The 15,134-nt window shown below is 46.6% G+C and overlaps 1 protein-coding gene and 1 long non-coding RNA gene across 2 annotated transcripts in view; one reads left to right on the top strand and one right to left on the bottom strand.

Moving 5' to 3' along the window:
• LOC135024077 (uncharacterized) overlaps nt 1-15,134 on the bottom strand; it is a 100,257-nt gene that overhangs the window by 76,167 nt on the left and 8,956 nt on the right. The gene's annotated exons all lie outside the window — the stretch shown is intronic.
• The window catches only part of LOC135024051 (interleukin-1 receptor type 2-like), a 42,947-nt gene continuing 39,889 nt past the window's right edge, over nt 12,077-15,134 (top strand). The window contains exon 1 of the mRNA XM_063953436.1: nt 12,077-12,116. The gene's annotated coding sequence lies outside the window, so the exon portion shown is untranslated. The remainder of the gene's footprint in view (nt 12,117-15,134) is intronic.

The following is a 15,134-nucleotide window of genomic DNA, read 5'->3' as shown; positions in this document are numbered from 1 at the left end:
GTTGGCAGCAATCCAAAAATTGTATATTCAACAGGTGATTGTCACAGTTCCTCATCTCCAGCAAGGAGAGGAATATTACTCAACCCTGTTTGTGGTCCCGAAACCGGACGGTTCGGTCAGACCCATTTTAAACCTGAAATCTCTGAACCTGTACTTGAAGAGGTTCAAGTTCAAAATGGAATCACTCAGGGCGGTCATCGCCAGCCTGGAGGGGGGGGATTGGATGGTGTCCCTGGACATAAAGGATGCTTACCTTCATGTTCGGATATTCCCCCCGCATCAGGCGTTCCTGAGATTTGCAGTGCAGGACTGTCACTACCAATTTCAGACGTTGCCGTTTGGGCTTTTCACGGCCCCGAGAATTTTCACCAAGGTAATGGCGGAAATGATGGTGCTCCTGCGCAGGCAGGGGGTCACAATTATCCCATACTTTGACGATCTCCTCATAAAGGCGAGATCTCGGGAGAGGTTGCTGGACAGCGTGTCTCTGTCCATGAAGACGTTGCAGATACACGGCTGGATTCTCAATATACCGAAGTCCCAGCTAGTCCCTACAACGCGTCTGACCTTTTTGGGGCCGATTCTAGACACAGACCAGAAAAAGGTTTTTCTTCCGATCGAAAAGGTTCAGGAACTCATAGCCATGGTCAGGAACCTATTAAAACCAAAAAAAGGTTTCAGTGCATCATTGCACGCGGGTCCTGGGGAAGATGGTGGCTTCCTACGAGGCCATCCCTTTCAGCAGGTTCCATGCGAGGACTTTTCAATGGGACCTCTTGGACAAGTGGTCCAGGTCCCATTTACAAATGCATCAAAGGATCACACTGTCTCCCAGGACCAGGGTATCTCTCCTGTGGTGGCGGAACAGCGCTCACCTACTAGAAGGTCGCAGGTTCGGCATTCAGGACTAGGTCCTGGTGACCACGGATGCAAGCCTCCGAAGCTGGGGAGCAGTGACACTGGGAAGAAATTTCCAAGGTCTCTGGTCAAGCCTAGAGTCTTGTCTCCACATCAACGTCCTGGAGTTGAGGGCCATATACAACGCCCTGCGTCAAGCGGAGGAATTGCTGCGGAGAAAACCGGTTCTGATTCAGTCAGACAATGTCACGGCAGTGGCTCATATAAACCGCCAAGGCGGAACAAGGAGCAGAATGGCCATGGTAGAAGCGACCAGGATTCTACGCTGGGTGGAAGGCCATGTAAGCGCGCTGTCAGTGGTGTTCATCCCGGGGGTGGACAACTGGGAGGCGGACTTCCTCAGCAGGCACGACCTGCATCCGGGAGAGTGGGGACTTCATCAAGGAGTCTTCGCACAGATCACGGATCGTTGGGGACTTCCTCAAATCGACATGATGGCATCCCGTCTCAACAAAAAGCTAAAGCGGTATTGCGCCAGGTCAAGGGACCCTCAGGCGGTAGCGGTAGACGCTCTGGTGACACCTTGGGTGTTCAGATCGGTCTATGTGTTTCCTCCTCTTCCTCTCATACCTAAGGTGTTGAGAATAATACGAAGAAGCAGGGTCAGAACAATACTCATTGTTCCGGATTGGCCACGGAGGACTTGGTATCCGGAGCTGCAAGAGTTGCTCGCAGGGGATCCATGGCCTCTTCCTCTAAGGCAGGACCTGCTGCGGCAGGGGCCCTGTCTGTTCCAAGACTTACCGCGGCTGCGTTTGACGGCATGGCGGTTGAACGCCGGATCCTAGCGGAAAAAGGGACTCCGGAGGAAGTCATTCCTACCCTGATCATGGCTAGGAAAGATGTGACGTTAAAACATTATCACCGTATATGGCGGAAATATGTTGCTTGGTGTGAGGCCAGAGCTGCTCCTACGGAGGAGTTCCATTTGGGCCGTCTACTCCACGTCCTTCAAACAGGAGTGACTTTGGGCCTAAAATTAGGGTCCATAAAGGTCCAGATTTCGGCCTTATCCATGTTCTTTCAAGGAGAATTGGCCTCTATTCCTGAAGTACAGACCTTTGTGAAGGGAGTGCTACATATTCAGCCTCCTTTTGTGCCTCCGGTGGCGCCTTGGGATCTTAACGTGGTGTTACGTTTCCTCAAGTCACCTTGGTTTGAACCACTCAAAACTGTGGAGTTAAAATACCTCACGTGGAAAGTGGTCATGTTGTTGGCGTTAGCTTCGGCAAGACGTATTTCCGAATTGGCGGCTTTATCACATAAAAGCCCATACTTGGTTTTTCACGTGGATAGGGCAGAGTTGAGGACTCGCCCTCACTTTCTGCCAAAAGTGGTCTCATCTTTTCATGTGAACCAACCTATTGTCGTGCCTGTGGCTACACGGGACATGGAGGATTCCGAGTCCCTGGATGTAGTCAGGGCTTTGAAGATTTATGTGACCAGAACGGCTAGAATCAGGAAGACTGAAGCTTTGTTCGTTCTGTATGCGGCCAACAAAGTTGGCGCTCCTGCTTCAAAGCAGACTATTGCTCGCTGGATCTGTAACACGATTCAGCAGGCACATTCTACGGCAGGATTGCCGTTACCGAAATCGGTTAAGGCCCACTCCACTAGGAAAGTGGGCTCTTCTTGGGCGGCTGCCCGAGGGGTCTCGGCATTACAGTTGTGCCGAGCAGCTACTTGGTCGGGGACAAACACCTTTGCAAAGTTCTATAAGTTTGATACCCTAGCTGAGGAGGACCTCCTGTTTGCTCAATCGGTGCTGCAGAGTCATCCGCACTCTCCCGCCCGTTTGGGAGCTTTGGTATAATCCCCATGGTCCTTACGGAGTCCCAGCATCCTCAAGGACGTTAGAGAAAATAAGATTTTACTTACCGGTAAATCTATTTCTCGTAGTCCGTAGAGGATGCTGGGCGCCCGTCCCAAGTGCGGACTTCTTCTGCAAGACTTGTATATAGTTATTGCTTACATAAGGGTTATGTTATAGTTTTCGGTGGTACCGTGGCTATGTTGTTGTTCATACTGTTAACTGGGTAAGTTTATCACAAGTTATACGGTGTGATTGGTGTGGCTGGTATGAATCTCCCCCTTAGATTTACAAAAATCCTTCCTCGTACTGTCTATCTCCTCTGGGCACAATTTCCCTAACTGAGGTCTGGAGGAGGGGCATAGAGGGAGGAGCCAGTGCACACCCAGAGTCCAAAGCTTTCTTAAAGTGCCCTATCTCCTGCGGAGCCCGTCTATTCCCCATGGTCCTTACGGAGTCCCAGCATCCTCTACGGACTACGAGAAATAGATTTACCGGTAAGTAAATTCTTATTATAACAAAACCTGCAGCTAGTGAAAAAAAGCCTGGTGAGGGCTTACAAATTACAAAACAGAAAAAAAAATCACTGCGCTGATCTATTATAATATGTGATATACGCTTCCCATTCAAACACACTGGTATCATGTATAGATTCAATTAATTTATTTTTATATAGACACATTCAATTTAAGAAAACATTTCTAAAATATTAAGAATTAATGATTTTCATATATTATATGTCAATTGGATTAGTTGTCTTTGCCGAGATAAATAGATATAGTAGGTAACGTTCACATAAAGGTTACAATATATCAATCATAACAAACACTATTTATAACATAGGGGGGTAATTCCAAGTTGATCGCAGCAGGATTTTTGATAGCAATTGGGCAAAACCATGTGCACTGCAGGGGAGGCAGATATAACATGTGCAGAGAGAGTTAGATTTGGGTGGGTTATTTTATTTCTGTGCAGGGTAGATACTGGCTGCTTTATTTTTACACTGCAAATTAGATTGCAGACTGAACACACCCCACCCAAATCTAACTCTCTCTGCACATGTTATATCTGCCTCCCCTGCAGTGCACATGGGCCCTCATTCCGAGTTGATCGTTCGCAAGGCGATTTTAGCAGAGTTGCTCACGCTAAGCCGCCGCCTACTGGGAGTGTATCTTAGCATCTTAAAATTGCGAACGATGTATTCGCAATATTGCGATTACAAACTACTTAGCAGTTTCAGAGTAGCTCCACACTTACTCGGCATCTGCGATCAGTTCAGTGCTTGTCGTTCCTGGTTTGACGTCACAAACACACCCAGCGTTCGCCCAGACACTCCCACCGTTTCCCCGGCCACTCCTGCGTTTTTTCCGGAAACGGTAGCGTTTTTTCCCGCACGCCCATAAAACGGCCTATTTCCGCCCAGTAACACCCATTTCCTGTCATTCACACTACGATCGCCGGAGCGATGTAAAAGCCGTGAGTAAAAATACTATCTCCATTGTAAAATTACTTGGCGCAGTCGCAGTGCGAATATTGCGCATGCGTATTGCGTACTAAGCGGAATTTCACTGCGATGCGATGAAAAATACAGAGCAAACGACTCGGAATGAGGGCCATGGTTTTGCCCAATTGCTAACAAAAATCCTGCTGCGATCAACTTGGAATTACCCCCATAATTCTATATAAAACCATACTTAAATGCTTAAATCTCCTTCATTAAATTAGTGCCTGGAAGTGCCGTGCTGTCCATTTGATTGTGTCTGTCAGTGATTCTTCACGTTCAACTTAAGAGGACAGAGCCCTCCTGTACCAACAATACTTGCATCCATAATGGAACATAATCAGAAGAGCCAAAACATAGAAAATAACAACCCTAAGCAAAACAAGGAAAAAAACAAGAGCCATTGGGGGAATTCAATTGATGGTGGGAAATTTATAAAACTCTACTGCACTGGGTTTTTCAAACAGCCGTGGGGTTTTGCTATTCAACTGGAGGACAAGAAATGAGACGCAATGATTTCTATAGAAATCACTGTGTATTTCTTCGCGCACCTCCAGAACAAGTCTGATTTTTTCTAAAATCGTTATTTTTAGGAAAAATCACCAGGACTTGCTCTGGCACCCAGGTGGCACCCCATGAGGATTAATTAAGCAATTGGAAGTTTCCAGTGAGCTTAATTAGTTGCAATTACTCACCTTCCAAAGCGATGTCTTCTCCAGTATCTGGATCCAGATTCCTAAAGCAGTGGTGAGTGTAGTAAAATGTGTGAGTGTGTGTTAGTGTTTGTAAGTATGTGTGTGTGTATGCATCAGTGTGTCCCCCCCTTCCCCACACACACGCACCTTGTATGTGTGAACTCCCCTGGAGGCTGCAGCTGGGATAACTACATCTTCCGCCATCCTTCAAGCCTCCCTTTAGCCTCCCAGCAGCCCCTTTCCCAGTGCAAAGATGGAGGGGAGACCACGGGAGATGTGGAGACCACCGGAAGGATAAGTATAATGTTCTTTTCTCACGCTGCAGGGTTTTCAGAGGTGAAAACCCTGCATTTAAAAAGAAAAATGGATACTGTGGGTATCGGGAGCCTGCATACCCGCGTTAAGCCATAACTGGGTGCAAGGTTTTTTTGCGGAGAAATCCTCATGTCCAATTGAACCCAAGGGCCTTTCTACAAAGGGTGGAGTATGTGCGGTGTACATGGACCCGTGAGTCCTGGGGGGGTAACACCACACACCTTGCATCCATATTTAATTATTACCTCTCCAGAGTTCCGCGTCGGTGCTGCTGATGCTGGAGAAATCACGTAGAAAATGGCATGGAGGCCATTTTCCCAGTGATACGTATATGTACAGTACAGATTTGTCTCTAGTAAAATCATGGACAACATGTTTTTGGAAACCCATGCATGTGCACTAGAGACTAGTCTCTGGGAATACAGAAGGTGCCATATTTCCGGAGACTTCCTCTTGTTTTTTGGCTGCTGTTTAACTGTCTTGCTGTGAACTTATGTTCTAATATTTGTAAGCCAAAATAATAGTATCCTACATTAGGAGAGAAAAAGGAACAAACAGTGATTCATTCTTTGTTGAAGGAAGTAGAACTAGTCATTGTCTGACAAACATCAGGATGCCGTCACAGTAGTTTACATTCTTGAGAGCAAGAACATTTGGGCAGACTAGCTGTCTACACTTTTTAGGCAACAAAGAGTGGTGGCTTAATTGGCATTGCTTCAGCCAAATAATCATGGTATGGAGAACGCTAATCTTGAGGGCCTTGTGACCTGATCTCCACTGTGTCAAGCTACCTCTGCTCCCCGGCGTCTACGTCCAGAGAAGCTGCACCCTGGCATCCCCCGAGCCCGTCACTTATACCCCTTTCACACCGCAAACCCGGGTCTGACCCAGTATTTTGAAACCGGGTCCAACACGTGTCGGACAACACAGCTGCAGCATGTTCGCCTTTGCAGCCGCCGCCTCCTCCGCTCCTCGGCGTCTCCATCCAGAGAAGCAGCCCCTGAGCCAGTCACTTCTGCACACAGCAGCAGCACGGTCGGCTCCGCGTCCGCTGCCTCCTCCACTCCTCGGCATCTCTGTCAGGAGAAACTGGGCCCCAGCATCCCCCGAGCCCATTACTTCTCCACACAGCTGCAGCATGCTTGGCTCCACCGCCACCACCTCCTCCGATCCCAGTCAAGCAGCGTGTTTCCAAGCATGGGTGGGGTTTCCAAGTCTCTTATACGCAGAGTAGTCACAGTAAAGTCACCAGCGTTCAGGAATCCAGGATACAGACCAGCAACTTACACGAAGGTATAGGTATAATAACCAGCAGGGTGGTGTAGGACAAACTGCCTTATAAGTTATAACAAGGAATAGGACAACGCAGAGCAGCCAGAATGGTAAGGTCCTTTTAAGGAATAATTTCTTGCAGCTGTGGTGCTGCACATAGCCCAATTGTCTGGGCTGCTAAGTAGCCACTGTAGCTGTCTGGTGTTCTCAGTTGCCTAGCAACCAGCAGGACCATCGGACATTGTGGCTGGGTGATGCAGTATTCTGGTTGCCTAGCAACATCCAAGACCCGCTGGGGAGATGAGCCGCCGTTAACATTATTATTCTTTTTACTTTTAAAAGAAAAAAAATAACTTGATGAAAATAAGGCGAAATAGGCTAAGCCACTAGCTCCTCAGCATGTAACATGGAAACATAGAAACATAGAATTTGACGGCAGATAAGAACCACTTGGCCCATCTAGTCTGCCCCTTTTTTATTTCATCCTTTAGGCAAATCAGCAATATGTAGGCCAAAGTCAAAGGAACCTCACAATAAACTGTGGTGACTTGTAAGGTAACATAAATGTGGACTTGATTACAATCAGTCCTCTTTTTAGTATGCTTCCACGAACATGACAAAGGGGTAGATTTACTAAGAAGCGGGTTGTCAAAGCCACCAAACATTGGTGACTGACTGACAGTTTTAAAGCAGCCATATAAATAAATTCTAAATAAGCCTGGTTCTGCATTTACTCCTATTGCTGTTTTAAAACTATCAGTCAAAGCTGGTGATAATCAGTGGCCTTGACAACCCACTTCTTAGTAAATCTACTGCAGTGCGGTCAGTGTATTCCTGTGGCCTCCATGTGGTTGGATGTGCGATTTGAAGCATGAATGTGCAGCCAACGAAACCACAGGAATTAGCAGTTCAAAGCAGTTCAACATACAGTAGGCCAGAATATCTAAGGGATGGTTTAAGAAACTTTTTTAATCCATGCCACAATGAGTATAGGCTATTTTGGGGGCAAAGGGGATGGCAGATGTCCTGCCCACAACTAGTAAGGTGTACCTATTAAAGTGTACAGTATATTGGGGTGAGGGATTTCAGAGCATGTGTTGAAAGTGCATAACAATAAACAGTGAAATGGTCATGTTAATGTGTAACAATGATCTGTCTTCTGCTTTACTATTCTATAAATATAAATGATGATGATACTACATCTTTTCTTAAAATAAAAGTAAAACTAATCAGTAAAAGTAGTATGATGGAAGTCTGTGGATTGAACTTCCTTTTTTTAAGATTGAACTTCCCTGTGATACTATGTATCATAGCTCTTATTATAACTCATTTTCCATTACTATTCTATCCACTTTGTTCTAGTGAGTAAAACCATATCTTTTCACCTTCTAAGCTTCTAAAGCACATGTTCTCAAACTCGGTCCTCAGGACCCCACACAGTGCATGTTTTGCAGGTCTCCTCACAAAATTGCAAGTGAGATAATTAGCTCCACCTGTGGACCTTTTAAAATATGTCTGTGAGTAATTAATACACCTGTGCACCTGCTGGGTTATCTGCAATACATGCTCTGTGTGGGGTCCTGAGGACCGAGTTTGAGAACCCCTGTTCTAAAGAATCTCTTGACGAAGGTGAATTCCTACGAATCACATCATTTCTAAGAAGTACATTTCAGAATGGTATTAGTTTTCTGTTTCATGATCAGAAACAGTGATGTATCTATTATGGGTACAGGGTGTGTGATGCACGTGTCCATAGGTACAGGGGTAATGTGCACACACTCTGCACGGGATACGTCATCAGGTCCACAACACTTAGGTCGACAGTCATTAGTCCGACCTCTATTGGTCGACATGCATTACGTCAACGTGGTCATTAGGTCAACATGAACTAGATCGACATGGAAAAAGGTCGACATGAGTTTTTAAAATTTGTTTTCTTCATTTTTTAAACTTTTTCATACTTTACGATCCACGTGGACTACGATTGGGAATAGTAACCTGTGCAGTGGTAGCGGAACGAGGCACCTTGCCCGAAGCATGGTGAGCGAAGCGAGCTCAGCAAGGGGACACGGTGCATTAATTGGGGTTCCCTGTCACTTTACAAAGAAAATGACACCCAGAAAAGTAAAAAAAAAACTCATGTCGACCTTGTTCATGTTGACCTAATGACCATGTCGACCTAATGCATGTCAACCAATAGTGGTCGACCTAATGACTGTCGACCTAAGTGTGGTCGACCTAATGACCCATACCCCTCTGCATCCTGGACTGATATGATACTTTGCCTTTGTGCCAATCTCCCTACACTTGCATCCAGTGGTGCCATCCTTCCAGAGATAACTTTGGAAAGATGGCTCCAGAGTCTTCCTTCTCTTCTGTGCGTGCAGAATTGCTATTTTTATATACTATATTCTCTCAAATCCTAGTTTCTGTTTTGGTTTATTGCATTCCAGAGTGAGCAGTTATGGTCTGTATTTTTTCATCAGATAAGGGGATTATTAATTAATACATTATTAATTTCATTACTTTATTAATTTCATTGGATTCTCTCATTATTATCCAGCATTCGAATGTAGTCTTTTTTATGTAGTAATACCGCTTACCTGTAATCTGTGCATATGCTATCTTTCCAAATACATTACCAGAAAGATGATGCCACTGATAACAACATGATCCCATGATCAGACAGTATATTACATCCATACATATACAGGTTGAGTATCCCTTATCTAAAATGCTTGGGACCAGAGGTATTTTGGATATCGGATTTTTCCGTATTTTGGAATAATTGCATACCATAATGAGATATCGTGGCAATGGGACCTAAATCTAAGCACAGAATGCATTTATGTTTTATATGGACCTTATACACACAGCCTGAAGGTAATTTTAGCCAATATTTTTTATAACTTTGTGCATTAAATAAAGTGTCTACATTCACACAATTCATTTATGTTTCATTTACACCTTATATACACAGTCTGAAGGTCATTCAATACAATATTTTTAATAACTTTGTGTATTAAACAAAGTTTGTGTACATTGAGCCATCAGAAAACAAAAGTTTCACTATCTCACTCTTGCTCAAAAAAGTCCGTATTTCGGAATATTCCGTATTTCGGATATTTGGATATGGGATACTCAACCTGTACTTAGGTAGATAGGCTCTTATTAAGTGTTATAGGTGGTCATTCCGAGTTGATCACTCGCTAGCTGCTTTTAGCAGCATTGCACACGCTAGGCCGCCGCCCTCTGGGAGTGTATCTTAGCTTAGCAGAAGTGCGAACGAATGATTAGCAGAACTGCTATTAAATATTTCCCTGCAGTTTCTGAGTAGCTCCAGACCTACTCCTAGATTGAGATCACCTCAGTCCGTTTAGTTCCTGGTTTGACGTCACAAACACGCCCTGCGTTCGGCCAGCCACTCCCCCGTTTCTCCAGACCAGGGCCGGCTCCAGGCATGTATGAATAGAGTGGCCGTGCAGGGCGCCACCCTTAATGGGCGCCGCGCACTGGCGCCGCCATATTCGAAGCTGGAGCCGGCCCTGTGCAGCATTGTCCCGGCCGTGACCTCTTGTGTGCGCTATGCGCGCTGCGCGGCGCAGGTGTCTAACGTCAGATGCCGACGCCGCGCAGCGCGCATAGCGCACCCAAGCGCTTTGGAGGCTGCCCGCCCGCACCCGGATCCGCACCTGCACCCGCCCGCACCCGGAACTGCACCCGCCCGCACTCGGACAGAAGTACTCCTCCCCCTCCCAGCGCCGTAGGTATTTTTTTTTGGGGGGGGGCACATTTATGGATGGCACTGTGGGGGCATTTATCTGGCACTGTGGGGGCATTTATCTGGCACTGTGGGGGCATTTATCTGGCACTGTGGGGGCATATCTGCACTGTGGGGGCATTTATCTGACACTGTGAGGTCACATCTGCACTGTGGGGGCATTTATCTGGCACTGTGGGGGCATTTATCTGGCACTGTGGGGGCATATCTGCACTGTGGGTGCATTTATCTGGCACTGTGGGGGCATATCTGCACTGTGTGGGCATATCTGCACTGTGGGGGCATATCTGGCACTGTGGGGGCATTTCTGTATCTGGCACTGTGGGGGCATTTCTGTATCTGGCACTGTGGGGGCATTTCTGTATCTGGCACTGTAGGGGCATTTATGTATCTGGAACTGTGGGGACATATCTGGCACTGTGGGGGCATTTATGTATCTGGCACTGTGGGGGCATTTATGTATCTGGCACTGTGGGGGCATTTCTGGCACTGTGGGGGAATTTCTGTATCTGGCACTGTGGGTTCATTTATGTATCTGGCACTGTGGGGGCATTTATGTATCTGGCACTGTGGGGGCATTTATGGCACTGTGGGGGCATTTCTGTATCTGGCACTGCTGGGGAGCATGTCACATGTAGCTGGCACGGCTGGGGAGCATATCATGTAGTGTTCCCGCTAGGCGTCTGTGGCTAGGCAATGAGTCTCAGTGCTCTGCCTGGCGCAAAGTGTCTAACGTGCTCTGCCTGGCGCAAAGTGTCTAGGAGGTTCTACCTTGTGCAGTGTGTATCAACTGCACTACTGTGTGGTGTAATGCGAATTGCCACTATTATGTGGCCACGCACCTTTCCCACGAAGCAACGCCCCTAACTTTTTGCGCCGCGCCTTCGGCGCGCACTGTCCATGCTTTGCCATGAGGGTAGATGAGCACCAAGCATTACAGTATGTACATCATTTTGCCCTCCTAACTTAAAAATGTGCCCTCCCTGTGATCAGCACCCTGCCATAAAAAGTGAACACTATCATGTGTAGCTGGCACTGCTGGGGGGCATATTGTGTGTAGCTGGCACTGCTGGGGGGCATGTCATGTGTAGCTGGCACTGATGGGGGGCATGTCATGTCTATCTGGCACTGCACATTATGTGTATCTGACACTATACTGGAGACATTGTGTGTAAGGAACCCTACTGTGGCTGTTAATTGTGTGCGTAGAGGGGGTGTGAAAATATATTTATTTATTTGGAGTCTAATAATATGAAGTTATGAGGCCACGCCCACTTTTCCAGAGGCCACGCCCACTTTTCCTGGAGAGCGCACATGGGGGGGGGGGGCACTTTTACATGTTCTCGCACAGGGTACTAGTAGGCCTGGAGACGGCCCTGCTCCAGACACTCCTGTGTTTTAACCTGACAAGCCTGCGTTTTTTAGCACACTCCCGGAAAACGCTCTGTTTCCGCCCAGAGACACCTACTTCCTGTCAATCACTCACCGATCAGCTGAGCGACTGAAAAGCGTTGCTCGGACCTGTGTAATATTGCATAGTTTTGTGTGAAAATACTTAGCGCGTGCGCCCTGCGGCCCATACGCATGCGCAGATTCGCCCATTTTTAGTCTGATCGCTATTCTGCTAAAAACGGCAGCAAGCAAACAACTCGGAATGACCACCATAGTGCAGCAACCACAGAAACATTGGATTAGATGCAGATTTGTATGTATGATGAGCAGTGGTAAACTGTAGCAATATCTCTCTGTCTAATATTATCTTTTAATATTTCAGTATCTGTAATCCCAATATATAATGAAAAAAAGAAGAAATAGTTGATAAAGGTGAGTGATAGGGTCTGGCAGGGGTGGATTGGCTTCACCAAGGTGAGTCTAAGCCAAATGTATCAGAGGGCAACACACAGGATTGATTGTCATAATTACTCCTGGGAGAGATCAATGCAACATTAAATGGTAGGTGTAGTCACCACGAAAGCATATGTTGTAGATAACTATCAGTAGCGGATCTTGCCACGGGCAAGCAGGACTTTTGCCCGGGGCGCCGCCTTCCGGAAGGCGCCACACCACGGCAAGATCCGCTGCTGCTGTGCCCCCCGCTGCCGCTGCCCCGCTGTGAAGGGAAACTAGACGCTATGCGTCTAGTTTCCCTTCGTGTAGAGGACCTTTTCTGTAATGATGTGAGGTGCGCGTTGACTTCATCGCGCACCGCACAGCAAAGGTCCTCTCCACGAAGGGAACTAGACACGTAGCGTCTAGTTTTCCTTCGTGGAGAGGACCTTTGCTGTGCGGTGCGTGATGACGTCATCGCGCACCGCACATCATTTCAGCGGCGCTACTACTGTACAGGGGGCGTAACTGACCATGCCCCCTGTATGAAGCCACGTCCCCTATGGCCGCCCGGGGCGCAAAAAGACCCTGAGCCGACCCTGATAACTATATAACAGTACAAAGCAGTTATGGAGCTATCTAGAAGACAGGCATTTTAGAGAAAAGTATACAACACAGAGAGCATTTCATAGACTGTTATACAATACAAAGAGCATAATTTCGATAGTCATGCAAAACAAAAAGCAACCTAGTAGCCCCCATAAAATACTGAGTGCACCATAGTGACCACTATATAATACAAAGAATATACAATACTGAGAGCGTCTTAGTGACTGATATTTAAGGCAAAGTGCATACCTGTGACCAATAATTAATATAGACAGCATCACAGCAACCAATATGCCATAAAATATGGAGCCTCTTAGTTGCCACCATACAATACAGAGAGGATCCTAGTAATCAATATACAACGCTGAGAGAATCTGGGGGCCAATATATAATATAAAGAGCATCTTAGTGACATTATAGGAAGCATCCCAGAGACCAATATAAAATATGGAGAACATACCAGTGATATATATACAATACAGAGAGCATCCTAGAGACTGATATAACATACAGGGATAATCCAAATTGCTCAGTGATTAAGATATTGATATATTTGTGTGTGTGTGTATATATATATATATATATATATATATATATATATATATATATGTCCACTATGTTTTGTACATCCTGAAGACGGTGTTGTTTAGCACCGAAACGTTGCTGGAAGTAATTATGATGTTTACTTGAATACAAATCTTCAAAAATCCTCTGAGTGCCGTCCCCTCATCCCCATCATTTAATTAATTGTAAGTGAAGAAATGTAGGGTCTAATTCAGATCTGATCGTAGCAGCAAATTTGTTAGCTAATGGGTAAAACCATGGGGGTCATTCTGACCCGATCGCACGCTGCAGTTTGTCGCAGCTGTGCGATCGGGTCAGAACTGTGCATGCGCCGGCGCCAGAGTGTGCCGGCGCATGCCAGATGGCCGAGGGCCATCGCTGTGCTACGATCGCCTCTGCCTGATTGACAGGCAGAGGTGGGCAAAACAGCGGCCATTTCTTGGGCACAGTCCGGCCTATGTAGGCGTGGCCGTACCGTTCGGGGGGCGGGCCGCAGCGGCTGGGTGACATCACACGCAGCCGCTGCGGGCCGGGGAGCAATGAGTAGCTCCCAGCCAGCACGCTAAAGCTGCTTTGGCTGGGAGCTACTCCTAAACTGCAAAAGCATCGCCGCTGTGCGATGCTTTTGCACTTCTGTGGGGGTGCCCGGCACTGACATGCGGGGCAGAATAGCCCTGTGCTGGGCGTCCCCCCGCATGTCTATGGTCTATGGTCATGATAGTAGCCCTGCAAAATTTTGCAGGCCTACGATCAACTCGGAATCATTTCCCATGTGCACTGCAGGGGAAGCAGATATAAACTGTACAGAGAGCGTTAAATTTGGGTGGGTTATATTGTTTCTGTGCAGGGAAAATACTGGCAACTTTATTTTTACACTGCAATTTAGAGTTCAGTTTGAACACACCCCACCCAAATCTAAATCTTTCTGCACATGTTATATTTGCCCCCCCTGCAGTGCACATGGGCCCTCATTCCGAGTTGTTCGCTCGTTCTTTTTCATCGCATCGCAGTGAAAATCCGCTTAGTACGCATGCGCAAAGTTCGCACTGCGACTGCGCCAAGTAACTTTACTATGAAGAAAGTATTTTTACTCACGGCTTTTTCTTCGCTCCGGCGATCGTAATGTGATTGACAGGAAATGGGTGTTACTGGGCGGAAACACGGCGTTTCAGGGGCGTGTGGCTGAAAACGCTACCGTTTCCGGAAAAAACGCAGGAGTGGCCGGGGAAACGGTGGGAGTGCCTGGGCGAACGCTGGGTGTGTTTGTGACGTCAACCAGGAACGACAAGCACTGAAATGATCGCACAGGCAGAGTAAGTCTGGAGCTACTCAGAAACTGCTAAGTAGTTAGTAATCGCAATATTGCGAATACATCGGTCGCAATTTTAAGAAGCTAAGATTCACTCCCAGTAGGCGGCGGCTTAGCGTGTGTAACTCTGCTAAATTCGCCTTGCGACCGATCAACTCGGAATGAGGGCCATGGTTTTGCCAATTAGCTAACAAATTCGCTGCTGCAATCAGATCTGAATTAGGCCCGTAAATCATTTCTCATATATCACTTTTGGCCATGTTTAAGTTCAAAGACCAAAGGGGGTAGATTTTTTAAGGTGCAGTTTGTCAAAACCGCTGAGCATCGGTGGCTTTGACCGATAGATTTAAAATGGCAATAGGATTAAATGCTAAGCAGGCTTGGGTTACCATTTATTCCCCATGTTTTAAAACTATAGTCAACTGGTGGCTTATACAAGCCATTCTTTATTAAATCTACCCCATTGAATCATATACTCAACTTACAAAGATGTAATTGTAACAATTGGAGTTTTCGTTCCTTTAAGGTGCAAA

This window comes from Pseudophryne corroboree, chromosome 2, assembly GCF_028390025.1.
Source record: "Pseudophryne corroboree isolate aPseCor3 chromosome 2, aPseCor3.hap2, whole genome shotgun sequence".
Classification (NCBI taxonomy): Eukaryota; Metazoa; Chordata; class Amphibia; order Anura; family Myobatrachidae; genus Pseudophryne; species Pseudophryne corroboree.
The sequence above is the reverse complement of the archived record's forward strand: the minus strand, read 5'-3'. Positions and strand labels throughout refer to the sequence as shown.